The sequence below is a fragment of the Saccostrea echinata genome, unplaced genomic scaffold, assembly GCF_033153115.1.
Source record: "Saccostrea echinata isolate AGI-Se365-2 ecotype Australia unplaced genomic scaffold, CSIRO_AGI_Sech_v1 ptg000381l, whole genome shotgun sequence".
Classification (NCBI taxonomy): Eukaryota; Metazoa; Mollusca; class Bivalvia; order Ostreida; family Ostreidae; genus Saccostrea; species Saccostrea echinata.
The window spans coordinates 1-16,010 of NW_026890129.1; the positions used below are offsets into that span (position 1 = coordinate 1).

The 16,010-nt window shown below is 31.1% G+C and overlaps 2 long non-coding RNA genes across 2 annotated transcripts; both read left to right on the forward strand.

The window, feature by feature from the left end:
* The first annotated feature begins 1,973 nt into the window (after positions 1–1,973).
* On the forward strand, positions 1,974–7,678 carry LOC133178041 (uncharacterized). Its single transcript, XR_009719962.1, has 4 exons — positions 1,974–2,108; positions 2,234–2,344; positions 4,129–4,223; positions 7,129–7,678. It is a non-coding gene; the product is annotated as an uncharacterized LOC133178041 (long non-coding RNA).
* Positions 7,679–7,706: 28 nt separating this feature from the next.
* LOC133178040 (uncharacterized) lies at positions 7,707–8,647 on the forward strand. Its single transcript, XR_009719961.1, has 2 exons — positions 7,707–7,815; positions 7,976–8,647. It is a non-coding gene; the product is annotated as an uncharacterized LOC133178040 (long non-coding RNA).
* Positions 8,648–16,010: the final 7,363 nt, after the last annotated feature.

The window sequence follows — 16,010 nt, forward strand, 5'->3', positions numbered from 1 at the left end:
GATGCCTGCCAAATTGTGCAATCAAAATTAACTTAGTCAATTTTTTTTCTTAATTGAATTTAAAAACTGATTGAATACACATACTTTTTTTTTCTTTTTATGCTTTGAAAAAAAAAAAAGGTTTCAAAAATAGACTAGAGAACATTTCTTTTATTCTCAGATTCTTAAATATTTGTTTTCTTTGATATGAATCAAAATTAACAATCAGTAATTAAGTCGAAGGACTTTCGCAAAGTTACGTGTTGCTGTTTTTTTTATCGAATGACTAGTTTGGGTATGCGCAAGTAGAATTGCACCATACTGCACACTGTTGCAATACAATGCGATACATTGTGATGCCTGCCAAATTGTCCAATCAAAATTAAATTAGTCAATTTTTTTTCTTAATTGAATTTAAAAACTGATTGAATACACACATTTTTTTTTCATTTCATGCTTCGAAAAAAAAAGAGTTTCAAAGAAAAGAGCTAGACTTAAGAGAGCGTTTCTTTTATTCTCATATTCTGAAATATTTTGTTTTCTTTGATATGAATCAAAATTAAAAATCAGTAATTAAGTCGAAGGACTTTCGCAAAGTTACTTGTTGCTGTTTCTTTTTTTTATCGAATGATTCATTTGGGTATACGCAAAAGATCCAAAAGAAATGAACACTTCTCTTTGACTGATGAGTGGATTTTTTTTTGTTTGCAAGAGAATTTATACTGTTTACCATAATAAGAATTTAACTGCATTTTATTGCACTGCACTGCAATGCAATGTCAATCAACAAAATGAAGTCCATTTTTGTTTTACATTATGGTATTGAAAATAAGGTGTAAATCAACATATTTTCTAATAATTTTTTTATTTTTAAAAAAGTTTTGAAAAAAAGGACTAGATGGAATATTTTCATTCACATTTTCTTATATGATTCTTCTCTTTCATATGAATCTAAATTAACAATGCAGTAATAATGTCGAAGGATTGTTGGACAATTTTTTTCATTGCTGTTTATTATTTTATGCAACGCCTAGTTTGGGTATATGAAAGATTGAAAAAGAGAGAAATCTCATGTTTGACTGATGAGTGTAAATTTTGAGAGTGATGCAGATAAGCACCAGGAAGGATAAACAGAATATATTCTGATAACAGTACTTAGAACTAAGTTCTCATCAAAGAACAGTTACTTTTGTTGATTTTTTTTTTATTGAAAGACTGATATGGATATATGCGAAACATCCCGAGGAAAATTGGAGTGTCGAGTGAAGTTCTTTAATTGCAAGCTAATTAATTTTGCTTTTAAATAAAAATATAACTGTCCTACAATACATTGCATTGTAATGCTTGGTGTACTGTCTAATTAAAACATACTTGGTCAATTTTTATTATTAGGCAAAACTATGAGGCGCCGTTTTGGTATTTACTGCCAAAAAGTGATATCACCTATTCGAATAGGTGATATCACCTATTCGAATAGGTGATATCACCTATTCGAATAAGTGATATCACCTATTCAAATTGAATAGGTGATATCACCTATTCGAATAGGTGATATCACTTATTCGAATTGGTGATATCACTTATTCGAATAGGTGATATCACTTATTCGAATAGGTGATATCACCTATTCGAAATGAATAGGTGATATCACCTATTCGAATAGGTGATATCACCTATTCGTGCTGAATAGGTGATATCACCTATTCGAATAAGTGATATCACCTATTCGAATAAGTGATATCACCTATTCAATTTGAATAGGTGATATCACCAATTCGAATAGGTGATATCACCTATTTGCATTTCTTACAACAATAAATAATGAATGCTCCCTTCCTCAAGATTATCTACATTTTCATTGGAACCAAGCAAATTCGGGCTGCATTAGGGTCTGTAAGTCTCGTCACGTGACTCGCGAGATTTTTCGATAATATTAACTTCCGGGTACCTCACACATGGAGATGCAAGATGTGTATTGCGTTATGCATGTTTATGGTTTACACAAAGCGTATAAGGAAAGTTATGCAGTTGTACAAAGCCGAAGGGTTCTCCGACTTACGATGGATAAATTGAGGGTCGTAAAAGCTTGGGTGCGAGCAAGTAGGAGGAGAATTTCAATCGAAGTACAGGTAAACAAGTCAGAGAATGTCACCTGTTTCTTGGGTATTCTTGGGTGAAATAGAAGTCTTATATTATACATTTGTATCTGATTAGAATAGTTTTGTTATCATCATTACAACTAATTTATTAACAGATTTTTCTTGAAATCGAGGATAATGATGTTATTACCAGCTGATTAAGGAGGAGTAGTGTAAGTGTCAGATGGGTACGAACGTCATCTTGTGACAGCATCACCTTTGTTTGGGTAAATAATTTGTTCAGAATACGCTTCATTTATCAACAGAAATTAAGCTGTTGCATGTCAGTGGGTCTAGTTTTATAAGTATTCAATGTTTGAAAGCACTTATCAGGTCCAGTACAATCTTTTGATTTAGCTATATAGCTTTATTAAGCTATTCAGAATAGATAGAACATTCTATCGTTAAAATGATATTGTCCTACAGACCCGGTTTAACGATAGAATTTGTTCCGTGTATTCGCAATGTAGCAAAATAAACACGGGCGATAACTCGAATTCTCTGCATTTTGTATGAAGAATCCAGAGAGTTCCGAATGTCAACATGGCGTTAAATTTGAAGCGAGGAAAAAACGTTGAGAAAATGAGTTGAATTTTCGTATATATATGGATTAATTTGTAGGTTAAAAGGCATATACAATCTCAAAAATGTTTGTTATGATTAATTTGGTAGTTATTTTCAATGCAACTCCTTTTGTATTCTTCAAAATCATTTCGGAGTGGATCCACTCCGATTTGCTACATTGCAAGTATATGGGACGTATTCTAACTGTGGTGAGGGCTTGTCCCGAGACACAGTTAGATTATTCTAACTATATTCAGAATAGCTTAATTTAGCTATTTTATATCAGTTTTTCTTAAATGTGTACTTTTCTCAGCATGCACAAAAAGTCGCACCTTGGTGCAGTGATGATACTCAACCTTGAACTCATCTGAAATTGATGCATTATAAAACTCACTCATTAAAATCTCCTTGCATTCATGTAATAATTTTTAGGCCCAAATACTGTACAGCAGTCCTCAAAATACTGGAATTTGGGTGAAAATACTGTACATTGTTCATAAAAAAACTGTAAAAAATATCAACCAAAAATCAATGTAAGAGGTTCATTTTTAGCTCTTCTGAGCCAAAGGCCCAAAGAGCTAATGCTATGGCCATTTGTGCAGTGTGCGTAAACTTTTTAGAATATGGGCCATAACTCAAGAACCCTTTGGCCAATTATTGTCAAATTTGTCACAGGGTATCCTTGGGCCAAGGGCTTCCGTTTATACTAAAACTAGGGTTGTGACCCTTAAACAAGGGGAGATAATTAGGAAAATAGAAACAAAAGAGACTTTGTACTCAAAGTTCTAAAAGTTTTTAGGCTACATGCGCAATTGATACAGTTACTTCTTCAATGAAATTATAAAGGAGGCCAATTATGGTCAAGAAGATAATTGATTGGTAATAATTCAGTACAATGAGAAGCAATCATACTTATCCATGCCTCAATGCACACAAGGTAGTGGACAGTTACTCAAATAATAGAAATTTATCTTTTGCTTAAAAGTATTCAAAAGTTGCAAAGTTGGAGATATCTTTGATTTTGCTTGTTGTTTCGATAGCCCATAGCACATATATGAATGGTCAAATACATGCGACTTTTTGTCTATTTCTTACCAAAATAATTTTTGTGAAAAACTGCATATAAATAGCTAAATTAAGCTATTTTGAATAGCTTAATAAAGCTATATAGTTATTTCAAGCTATATAGCTAAATTAAGAGATTTTACTGGACCTGCTTATTTCCCAACGATAAGACTTTCTTTATATATTCTGCAAATTCTCTCTGCATTTATCATTGAACAAAATTCATATGACTGCAATTATATGACCATACTCTTCAGTTTAGAAAGCATGTTAAAGAGGATATTTTGGTTAAAGTTTTGGTCTGTTAAGGTTTCAGTCTGTTTCAGTGTTTGAAATATTCTTTCATCTTACACAATTGTATACATTAAAATTTATTTTATAGCTAAAGTACAAGAAAACTGCAGCATGTAAGACTACATGTACATCGACTTTGAATAATCTACCTGGTATATCCTCAAAAAGGCAACTCAAATACAGGTATGAAATTGATGTCACAAAATAAGTTTTTGGACTTACATTTACTCTTATAATTCATATACATATAAAGCATATAAAAAATAGAAAAGAATTAAAGGTTCATCAGGTGACAGCTCAATCATGTATGGAATATTATTAGGCCAAATAAAAAAATATGTGTGGTTCCCGTTACCCGACCGTCCCTATTTTAGATCCCCAACCCTTAACTTTTTTCTGGCAATTTTCATATTTATTTTCCGGAATTTTCCGTGATTTCCATCATCCACTTCGGTATTAGTTTTAGTTCCAGCAATGGCGACCTCCATGCAAAAATCGTTTCAACACGTAGTGCAAGTGTTTGATGGTGTTAAATCTAAAGCAAGCTTGCATGGCGCAGCAGTATACTTTTTTCCAGCGCCATGTTTTTTGTTTGTTTGTTTTTTGGTTGCCAAAATTAAATAAATATGCCCAAGAGTGGCGAGATTCAATTAGTTGCTCTGTTTACAGCTGGTTTATAACAAGTGCATGTTGATTAGTCCCTTTATTATTAATGCACGCAAAGGTGTGAAGTCAGGATAGGAAATCACTTCTCGCTTGAAAGCACACAGACAGCTGGCCAGGTAACGTTTTTTGGAGTTAGAGGGAAGATAACATGAGAAAACATTTATTTGATTGCATTGATTATGCAAGAATTATGCAAGTTAATCTATGTGTAAGATAGATTAACTTGTAAATTATTAAATAATTTATATCAGGATCGTTTCTTTTAAACCGAAAGTAGAAAAAAAAAACAGTTCATGAGGAAACGTGAAAAAGAAGACTGCTGATTTCACCTGAATAAAGTCAACTTGCAAAACACCAATATATATGAGAAATGAGCTTGGAAGTATGAAGTCTTCAATGAGGCAAAAAGGTTTCATGAAAGGATTTAAAATTTTAATAATATTAAATATTTGTAATTCTGACGAATTTGAATCATTCTATGTCATTTTGCTTAGGTGATTTATTTTGTTTTAAACATTACTGTACAAAGTATAGGTGTCACATTCTTTTCCTCTGACAGCTCTTAAAAGTTTATCGTTCAAAATTTATTATTAAGTAAAATAAGAACTATTCTGGATAAAAGTAATTAATTTCATTTATAAACACTGATTTTAAACAAAAGGATGTTCACCTTGGACTTTATTTTTTACAAAAAGAAAAGATTGTGTTTTCATTATTTTTATGCCCCTGGATCGAAAGATCCCGAGGGTATATTGTTTTTGTCCTGTCTGTCTATTTGTCTGTTTATCTGTTTGTCTATCTGTCTGTTGTCAATTTTAACCTTGCCCATAACTTTTGATTGGTTGGAGCTATGACTTTCATATTTCACATGTGTATTCTTTGTGACAAGACCTTTCTTTGGGTACCATCGTATTTGACCTTTTGACCTTGACGTTGGAGTTTGACCCACTTTTGCAAAATTTTATGAGACTTTAACCTTGACCATAACTTCTGAACAGTTGGTGCTTGGGGTTTCGAACTTCACATGTGTATTCTTTGTGACAAGGCCTTTCTTTGAATACCAACAACTATGACCTTTTGACCTTGACCTTAGAGTTTGACCTACTTTTGAAAAACTTTAACCTTGGCTATAACTTTTGAACGGTTGGAGCTAGGGCTTTCATACTTCACATGTGTAATCCTTGTAACAAGACCTTTCTTTGGATACCAACAACTTTGACCTTGACCGTGATGTTTTACTTACTTTTAAAAAACTTTAACCTTTGCCATAACTTTTGAACAGTTGCAGCTAGGGCTGTCAAATTTGACATTTTTTATCTTTTGGCCTGGATTTTGACTTGCATTTGAGAAACTTTAACCTTCGCCATAAGATGCCATATGGGGGCATCAGTGTTTCACAAACACATCTTGTTGATTTAAAAATATTTGTTTCATATTCATAACTAGGGTGCCCCCTACCAATGTTGACTAGTATATTTCACGCCACATCGAAATGCCACTTATTTTCTCCTTCACTCTGTTCATCCACAAATAAAACATTTCTTTTCTGAACCATAGTTGGAAAAGACTGAATTCAAAATAAACAAAACATTTATTAGTTATGATTTATATACTCAGCTCTTCACAAAATATTTCTGTTTTTTCGCATTCTATAATATACAATTTTAGATTTTATATACCTGTACATCATGTATAAAGTTTAAGACTTCCGCAGCAGATTCCGATGGAGAAATCATGATCTATATTTAAGATTTAATGTATAATGCTTAAGATATCCATTAATTTTACTTATAATATACAATTCTGAAATTAATATCATCCTTTAAAAACAAGGACAGCACTTATCATCTTCGTAAAAACTTAACATTCTAAAAAAAGAAAATATAATATCCAAATAACAGTTAAATAATTCAATTTGCTCATGCTGATTTTCTTCAAACATTGTATTTTCTGGATGAGTATGAACTCGAATGAATAGAATCAGCAAACAACTGTTTAAATACCCAAGACATTTTATTCACACATTAAAGCACATATCTAATCCATATGCTTAAGAGAAAACATATCTAACACTCTACACATAAAATAGTTCACTTATGCTAACGAAAAGAAATGGGTATTATTTGGAAAAATTTAGAAAATCATTTTGTTAAAAAAAAAAAAAAAAAAAAAAATCCCTACCCACCTTCCCTATTTTTTTTGGAGGTGTAACCAGAACCACACATATTTTTTGTTTGGCCTTAACGCTGGGTTTCCAAATGTCAAAATTAAGGGTATTCGATATATTCCATACAAGTTGTCAATCATTTATAAGTGATTTGTACAGAGGTTCATTTGCATATAAATGTTGTTAACATTGTTTTACTGTCTTTATTAACTTGTAATACTAAATTTTATAAATTGACAAATTCATTCTTTTTAGAAAGTGCATATAATTTGGAAAAGAGACCATCAATCCACTGGGGGGTATCGCATGAAAGCAATGATTATAGAATATTGTAAGGTTGGAGGATCGAGTTATAGTACAACAGGCAGGCAAGTAATGGTACTTTGTTCTGGAAATTTTTCGCCCCAGTTAAGTTTTATTTTTCTCATTCTGCCCTCCTTACAAGTAGGTGAATTTAAAACGGGACAAATTCGAAGAAGGCAGCATATATCTTTTAAACACAAATGTGTCTGATCAAATTTTAGAAGGGCAAAATTGTTTTCAAGGGTGAAAGAGTGAATATTTTAAAAATTAGAATGGGGTGAAAATATCCAATAATACAGGTTATATGTATTAAAACAGTACATATGCATTTCTCTTTTCTTTAAAATGAAAATAATTTGTTCTGTAAAAGGACAAATTTTGTTCTGATTTGTATCAAATAAATAAATATGTGCCAGATTTATTAGTTTGCAGGCACCTAAGATACCATCAGTTGTGCGTCAAGCTGTGCAAAAATTCTATGTCATGTTACAGAATCTTTCTTAAATACAGGTATATGTCTGCTCATCTGGCAATCTTAGGACATCACTGGATGGTTTTGTTTAAAAAGATTAAAGAGTTAACACACACTTCCAGCATGAAGACCAGCCAGTTGCCTCACCTGTCCTGACATTGTTAAAGGTAAATGGCCCTTTCAGAAAAGGATCTGACAATGCAAAGGCTTGCTAATCAATTAAAGATTTCTATTTACTAATAGGTAATTAATATGAATTTCTGTAGCTTAAAAATTTAATGATGTGAATTAAAAGAAATATTTTAATCAAAATTATTTTTATTTCAGTACTTTGTGACAGTGAAAAGACATGGCTTTAAATTACTGCATCAGAGATCAATCCAGGTTATAAATCTGAGGAAAACAATAAAGCATCACTTCGAGCTACTTATATCACTGCCTTAATAAGTTGTCTGCATGTGTAACTAACAAAGGACAGTGACCAGTTGTACCTATGATATCAGAGGGCATCCTGAAAAACACTCATCACTAAGAATAGAAAACTTCAAATGACTTTTGTATCAATCCTTTTGAATTTCATCTGGCTTGGAATTTCAGTAGCCTTTAGCATCCTTCAAGCATTTCATGAAGTACATGTACCAATTTGCAGGTATAAAATGTTTGAAACAGATTGCTTGTCCCAAATAAAAAAAAAATAAATTCTCTGCCAATTAATAGTGTCATAAGCAGTTGATTGATATCACAGTTCCACTGGCATAGTATTTGTAGTTGAATTGTGCCATTTTTAAGAAAACTTTTCACAAAAACCTGGAAAACATCAGATGGAAAGGAGCATCTACAAGAAAAACAGTGAACACTTTCTTGAATATTAACAATGATATGTCATGTCCATTTACATCCTTTATATAAACTAATTAACCAAATCATAGAGAATTATGTACAAATTTGTCCTTTTGTGTATTCATAGTGTATTAAATTGATTTTACTAATTTATAAATATTTATGTTTTTCACAGTCATTAACATTTACAAATAGAAGTACATATAACATGAAAATATTACATGTTTAGTAGGATAACGTGAAATTGTTATACCACAAAAAACATCGCTGACCTCGCCTCGGTCAGCAATGGTTTTTAAGGGGTAAGAATTTCACATCACCCAAAATAAACAGGTAATATTTTTCTTGTTATAGAATGCATTTTAAAGAAAACAACAAGGTGAAACGAACGTGCAAACATTCTGCACAGTTAACATTTTTTATTACTATATATACTGTTACCCGTAGTCATGCATTTTCAACCATTGGGATGTAATGTCTGGCATGCAGTATGGTAATAGTACTTGTTAACAAATGTTTTTTAAACCAATCAAATTTGACTATTTAACATGAAAGTGTATAACAAATTTATCTTGCATAATGGTGTTGTAAGTAACCATGGAATGTGAGCTTGTGTGAACTTGATCCTGAATTATTAAGTTTTGAATATTGTAATAAAGAATTGTGCAGCCTAAACTTTAACTTGTACCTGATTTAAATGGAGTTCCGTCATTAACAAGTTGGAAGTTGTTACACTCTTCATGAGTATAATAACTGGGGGATCTGCTTCATTTGCAGATACATGGATAAAGCATTCACTCAAAGCGCTGTCCCTTTTTCAGTACCTTGTGCAGCCCTGTAATATGTTATGAAAAATGGAGAAAAATGCCTATTTCAAGAAAAAAAAAGTCTGTCTCATAATTGTAGAAGTATTGGAAAAGGGGGGGGGGGTCATGAAACTTTGCAGTTAATACAGTTTGTATGTGTAAATGAAAAAATGCCTTCTTCTTTGTAGAATAAAAAATGATTATTTTTTGAGTGTTTGTGACCATTTTTATTTCCGAATAGACAGGGTAGCTTATAGCCTACAGAATGAGCTGACCATTTTTATTTATTGTAGTAATTAAAAAAAATGTGTTTTCTACAAAGATCATATGTTATAGACGTGGTATTCAACTTTGTATTCCCATGGTCGATGCATTTGGGTACATCTATTTTTTTATTTGCTTTCAATGACATCGCATTCAATATCCCAAACTCATGTATACCTGTCCAATACACAGGTACTTGGGTCTTGGTTTATAAATATGTATACCTATTGACATATCAATAGGTATACATATTTATAAACCAAGACCCAAGTACCTGTGGTCCAATACTCCAAATTATACCACTGTAAGCTAAGTCAATGCTTTAAATTTATGAAACCAATCTGTAGATAAGCGTACCTCTTGAATACAGACGATTTTAGCATAAAAACGATTTAATTTTCCCTTTTTGCTTAAGTATGTTGGCTAATCTTGGCCCCCTCGGAATAGCTTGTGTTTACGTTATGTAATGAAAAAATAAAGCAATTAAACGCTATTTACCTGCATCTATCAATCCACTTTCTCCTCTTCTTTGCAACAATCGGGGATCAAAACAAACTACAAGTTTAATAATTCCACTGCGATGCTTACAACTTAAGTAATCCATTGTCTCCAAGAACGCTCAGGTACCCAGGAGTTATAAAACGAAAGTGAAAGTCAACGAGACTTACAGACCCTTTGAATTTTCATATAGTATACATGATAGATAAGTGTAATAAATATAATTTGTGAGCAAAACAAACAACAAATTCTACTGGGGTGCTTAAAACTAAATGCGAAGCTGTAATCCATTGTCTGCAAGAATGGTAAGTTATAAAACGAAAGTGAAAGTAAATGAGAATTAAAGCTATAGTCTTGGGAGCAGTTGTTATTTCATAAATAATTCGAATAGGTGATATCACCTATTCGAATAAGTGATATCACCTATTCAAAATGATTAAGTGATATCACCTATTCGAATAAGTGATATCACCTATTTGAATAGGGGATATCACCTATTTGATTTGAATAGGTGATATCACCTATTCGAATAAGTGATATCACCTATTCAAAAGGAATAAGTGATATCACCTATTTGAATGGGTGATATCACCTATTCGAATAGGTGATATCACCTATTCGAATAGGTGATATCACCTATTCGAATAGGTGATATCACCAATTCAAATCGAATAGGTGATATCACCTATTCGAATAGGTGATATCACTTATTCGAATAGGTGATATCACCTATTCGAATAGGTGATATCACCTATTCAGAAGCTGAATAGGTGATATCACTTATTCAAATAGGTGATATCACCAATTGAATAGGTGATATCACCTATTCGAATAGGTGATATCACTTTTTGGCAGTAAATACCAAAACGGCGCCTCATACAAAACAGTGAAAAAATATAAACTTTCCTGTTTGACTGATGAGTGAATATTTTGAGACTCAAACAAAGCGCCGATGACTTTGTAGAACAATCAAAGACGCTTTTCGATACTGCTTAGCAGTACTTGTTTAGTGAGATAAGCTCACACTAAGTCCTTTACACGCGACGTTACCGTTATTTACTCAGACTTTAACACATGGTCATTTGTGAATGTCTGCCTAACGTCTTATATATAGTATACAAGCCTGTTACTCGTTAGCATTGCTTAAACATTTACATAAGATAAAGCAGAAATCAATGATCGTTTTGTCTACGTTGTTCAAAGGGACATAATTTGAGTTATCGAACTTTGAAACAAAACTTACATTATGCAAATTTCCCAGCTAGCACAAAAACATTTTAAAAATGTTTTTAAAACATTTTCAAAATGTTACAAAAACATTTTCAAAAATGTTTTAATCACGTGATTTTGTATGGTTTTTTAAACGTTTTTAAAACATTTCAGCAAAATATTTCAGCAAATGTTATCCGAACATTTAATTAAAATGTTACAAAAACATTTTTCAAAAATGTTTTAATCACGTGATTTTGTATGGTTTTTTAAACGTTTTTAAAACATTTCAGCAAAACATTTCAGCAAATGTTATCCGAACATTTAATTAAAATGTTACAAAAACATTTTCCAAAAATGTGTTAATCACGTGATTTTGTATGGTTTTTTAAACGTTTTTAGAACATTTTACCCAAATGTTACAGCAAATGTTATCAGAACATTTTCCTAAAATGTTACATGAACATTTTTGCAAATGTTTTATTCACGTGATTTTGTATGGTTTTTAAAACGTTTTTAAAACATTTTACCCACATGTCGCAATGGCATCTCTTTCCTGAAATGTCAATAGACGTTTCCAATAATGACATGAGAACATCATTTTGTATGATTTTAAGAGCGCTTTAATACATTTCATCTTAATTATAACTCTCAAAGAATAAATCACAACTGAACGAATTCATTTTTTTTTTTTACAAATTTTAATACAAACCCTTATGCAATATGCAAAACACATTTTAGTTCCATTTCCAGTACAAGTTCTGAGTTATATTGTTTTAACCCAACAGGTATTTTTAAAGAAAAAAATCCATTCACTGAATTTAAAAACAATAGAATCACACAAATCCTTCCCATAAAAAGAATAACCAGGCCTAGATCACTGTTATCAATTACGATCCCGCATAGCATGTATCTACATGTATATGTATAGGTTCCACAGAGCGGCGGATCTAGCTATTATGTAAATGGAATCGCACACATAAAATTCACAAGAAGTCTGTCCTCGGAAAGAATTGAACAAGTCGCTCGATCTTTTCAATAAGGCAGAACCTGTAAACATGGAGACAACAGTGTTTAAGTAATCCGTTTACTTCAGATCTTTAAATGATAAAAATATACAAGAACATTTTTTAATTAAATCATAAAATCACAAGAACTTTTCCCATTTGCATTATGAAAAGAATTAGAGTTGTTGCTTGTTCATAACTATAACACTATAATATTACTGAAGAGCAAAGATATTTACGTACAAAAAAATTGCCTTTGTCTTTGTCAGCTAGAGGTGGTTCTTTCAAATGTGGCAATTTGAATGGAATTCAAGTCTGTTGCTGGAACTGTCATCTAACTGCAATATGATTTCATGTTTCAATAATAAGATATTTTGAATTATGATCAACGTAAGACAAGGAGGTATATTTGTTGTTGCCTAAAGTATTCAATTCAAATACATAATAGCTTTGTCTTTGCTACACATATGCATACAAAAATACAATGATGTCCTGCTAACATAAAGGTTATTTTTAAAAATTATCTTTTGAAATCTCTGATTAAAGTATACTCACAATTCAGATGTTAATAATCCAGCGCTCATTCTCAAGGCTTATATGATGCAAAAATCTTGTTTGAAAATCAGCGACAAGAAAACGCGCACATCCTGTTTACCAGAATTCAAATTTTGGCCTAGATAAGTTGCAAACCACTATACTCTATAACGCTCTGCCCAGCAGGAGAATTGCATAACAAGGTTATCTTGACACTGAAACTGACCAGTGAAGCCACTCCTAATCTGCTGCCTTGGAGTTTAAGAAATATGATGCAAACAGGCGAGACCGTCATAAATCAGGCTGTGTTAATTATTGTAAACAGTTTGTTTATTATTTTGTTTCTTTTTAAAATTAAAGTATCTTAAATTTATTCAATGAACTTTGTATTGATTACAAGTCTGTGAACTCATATTGATTACAAGTCTGTGAACTCAATAAGACTTTTTTTTTTAAAAAAATGTATTATTTAAAAAAGAAAGAAAATACCGGGATATGCAAGTGATCGAGTTGCAGTAATATTAATGTCCTCGGAAAATTTTTAAAAGCAATTTTTCATTTAATCCCAATCTTCTCTGGATATTCTATGCATTTTTTTTTCTCAGACAATTGGGTTAGTCGTGAATATTTTCAAAACATTTTGAAAATAACATTACAAAATGTTGCATTAATGCTAAATAAAATGTTAAAGTCTTTAGAAGAATAAACGTTAAAGTGAATGTTCTAAAAACATTTTTACAACATACTTTGAAAATAAATAAATGCATTAATATTGAAAATGATGTAAATGTTTTAAAAACATTTTGAAAATGTTTCTATAAAATGTTGCATAAATCATAAATAAAATGTTTCAGTTGTAGGAGAAGAAAACGTTTTGTTAAATGTTTTAAAAACATTTTCACGACCAACACCTGAAAACATTTAAATATTATACTATAAGCAGTATGTAGAATGTTTTAAAAACATTTTGACGACGTTCCTTCAAAATGTTTTAGAAAAGTAACATTACAATGTTACAGATTTATAGAAAAGGAATGTTTTATATTATGTTTTAAAAACATTTTTATAACGTAATATGAAACTGTTTAATATATGCAAACAAAACATACCTTTCGAATCGTTTTTAAAACGTTTCAAAAACATTTTATAGAAATGTTCCTTAAAGATTTTACATTAACCATTTTGAAAACATTTTAAAAATGTTTTTAAAATGTTACAATGGGAAAGAAAAATGTTTTAAAAACATTTTAAAAATGTTTACTCTGAAATGTTTTGAAAAAACCTTTTTATAACTGCAGTAAAATGTTTTGAAAATGTTTTGTGCTACCTGGGTTCCAAAGAAACATTCAATCACAAGGACAAATTGTATATAAAAGCTGTCTTTGAAGGGTGGATGGTGGGGAATATTTCTAATACATTGACAAGTAAAATAATTGTATTCGTTTAAATACAAGTAGAATTGCACCATACTGCACTCTGTTGCAATACAATGCGATACATTGTGATGCCTGCCAAATTGTGCAATCAAAATTAACTTAGTCAATTTTTTTTCTTAATTGAATTTAAAAACTGATTGAATACACATACTTTTTTTTTCTTTTTATGCTTTGAAAAAAAAAAAGGTTTCAAAAATAGACTAGAGAACATTTCTTTTATTCTCAGATTCTTAAATATTTGTTTTCTTTGATATGAATCAAAATTAACAATCAGTAATTAAGTCGAAGGACTTTCGCAAAGTTACGTGTTGCTGTTTTTTTTATCGAATGACTAGTTTGGGTATGCACAAGTAGAATTGCACCATACTGCACACTGTTGCAATACAATGCGATACATTGTGATGCCTGCCAAATTGTCCAATCAAAATTAAATTAGTCAATTTTTTTTCTTAATTGAATTTAAAAACTGATTGAATACACACACTTTTTTTTCATTTCATGCTTCGAAAAAAAAGAGTTTCAAAGAAAAGAGCTAGACTTAAGAGAGCGTTTCTTTTATTCTCATATTCTGAAATATTTTGTTTTCTTTGATATGAATCAAAATTAAAAATCAGTAATTAAGTCGAAGGACTTTCGCAAAGTTACTTGTTGCTGTTTCTTTTTTTTATCGAATGATTCATTTGGGTATACGCAAAAGATCCAAAAGAAATGAACACTTCTCTTTGACTGATGAGTGGATTTTTTTTTTGTTTGCAAGAGAATTTATACTGTTTACCATAATAAGAATTTAACTGCATTTTATTGCACTGCACTGCAATGCAATGTCAATCAACAAAATGAAGTCCATTTTTGTTTTACATTATGGTATTGAAAATAAGGTGTAAATCAACATATTTTCTAATAATTTTTTTATTTTTAAAAAAGTTTTGAAAAAAAAGGACTAGATGGAATATTTTCATTCACATTTTCTTATATGATTCTTCTCTTTCATATGAATCTAAATTAACAATGCAGTAATAATGTCGAAGGATTGTTGGACAATTTTTTTCATTGCTGTTTATTATTTTATGCAACGCCTAGTTTGGGTATATGAAAGATTGAAAAAGAGAGAAATCTCATGTTTGACTGATGAGTGTAAATTTTGAGAGTGATGCAGATAAGCACCAGGAAGGATAAACAGAATATATTCTGATAACAGTACTTAGAACTAAGTTCTCATCAAAGAACAGTTACTTTTGTTGATTTTTTTTTTATTGAAAGACTGATATGGATATATGCGAAACATCCCGAGGAAAATTGGAGTGTCGAGTGAAGTTCTTTAATTGCAAGCTAATTAATTTTGCTTTTAAATAAAAATATAACTGTCCTACAATACATTGCATTGTAATGCTTGGTGTACTGTCTAATTAAAACATACTTGGTCAATTTTTATTATTAGGCAAAACAGTGAAAAAATATAAACTTTCCTGTTTGACTGATGAGTGAATATTTTGAGACTCAAACAAAGCGCCGATGACTTTGTAGAACAATCAAAGACGCTTTTCGATACTGCTTAGCAGTACTTGTTTAGTGAGATAAGCTCACACTAAGTCCTTTACACGCGACGTTACCGTTATTTACTCAGACTTTAACACATGGTCATTTGTGAATGTCTGCCTAACGTCTTATATATAGTATACAAGCCTGTTACTCGTTAGCATTGCTTAAACATTTACATAAGATAAAGCAGAAATCAATGATCGTTTTGTCTACGTTGTTCAAAGGGACA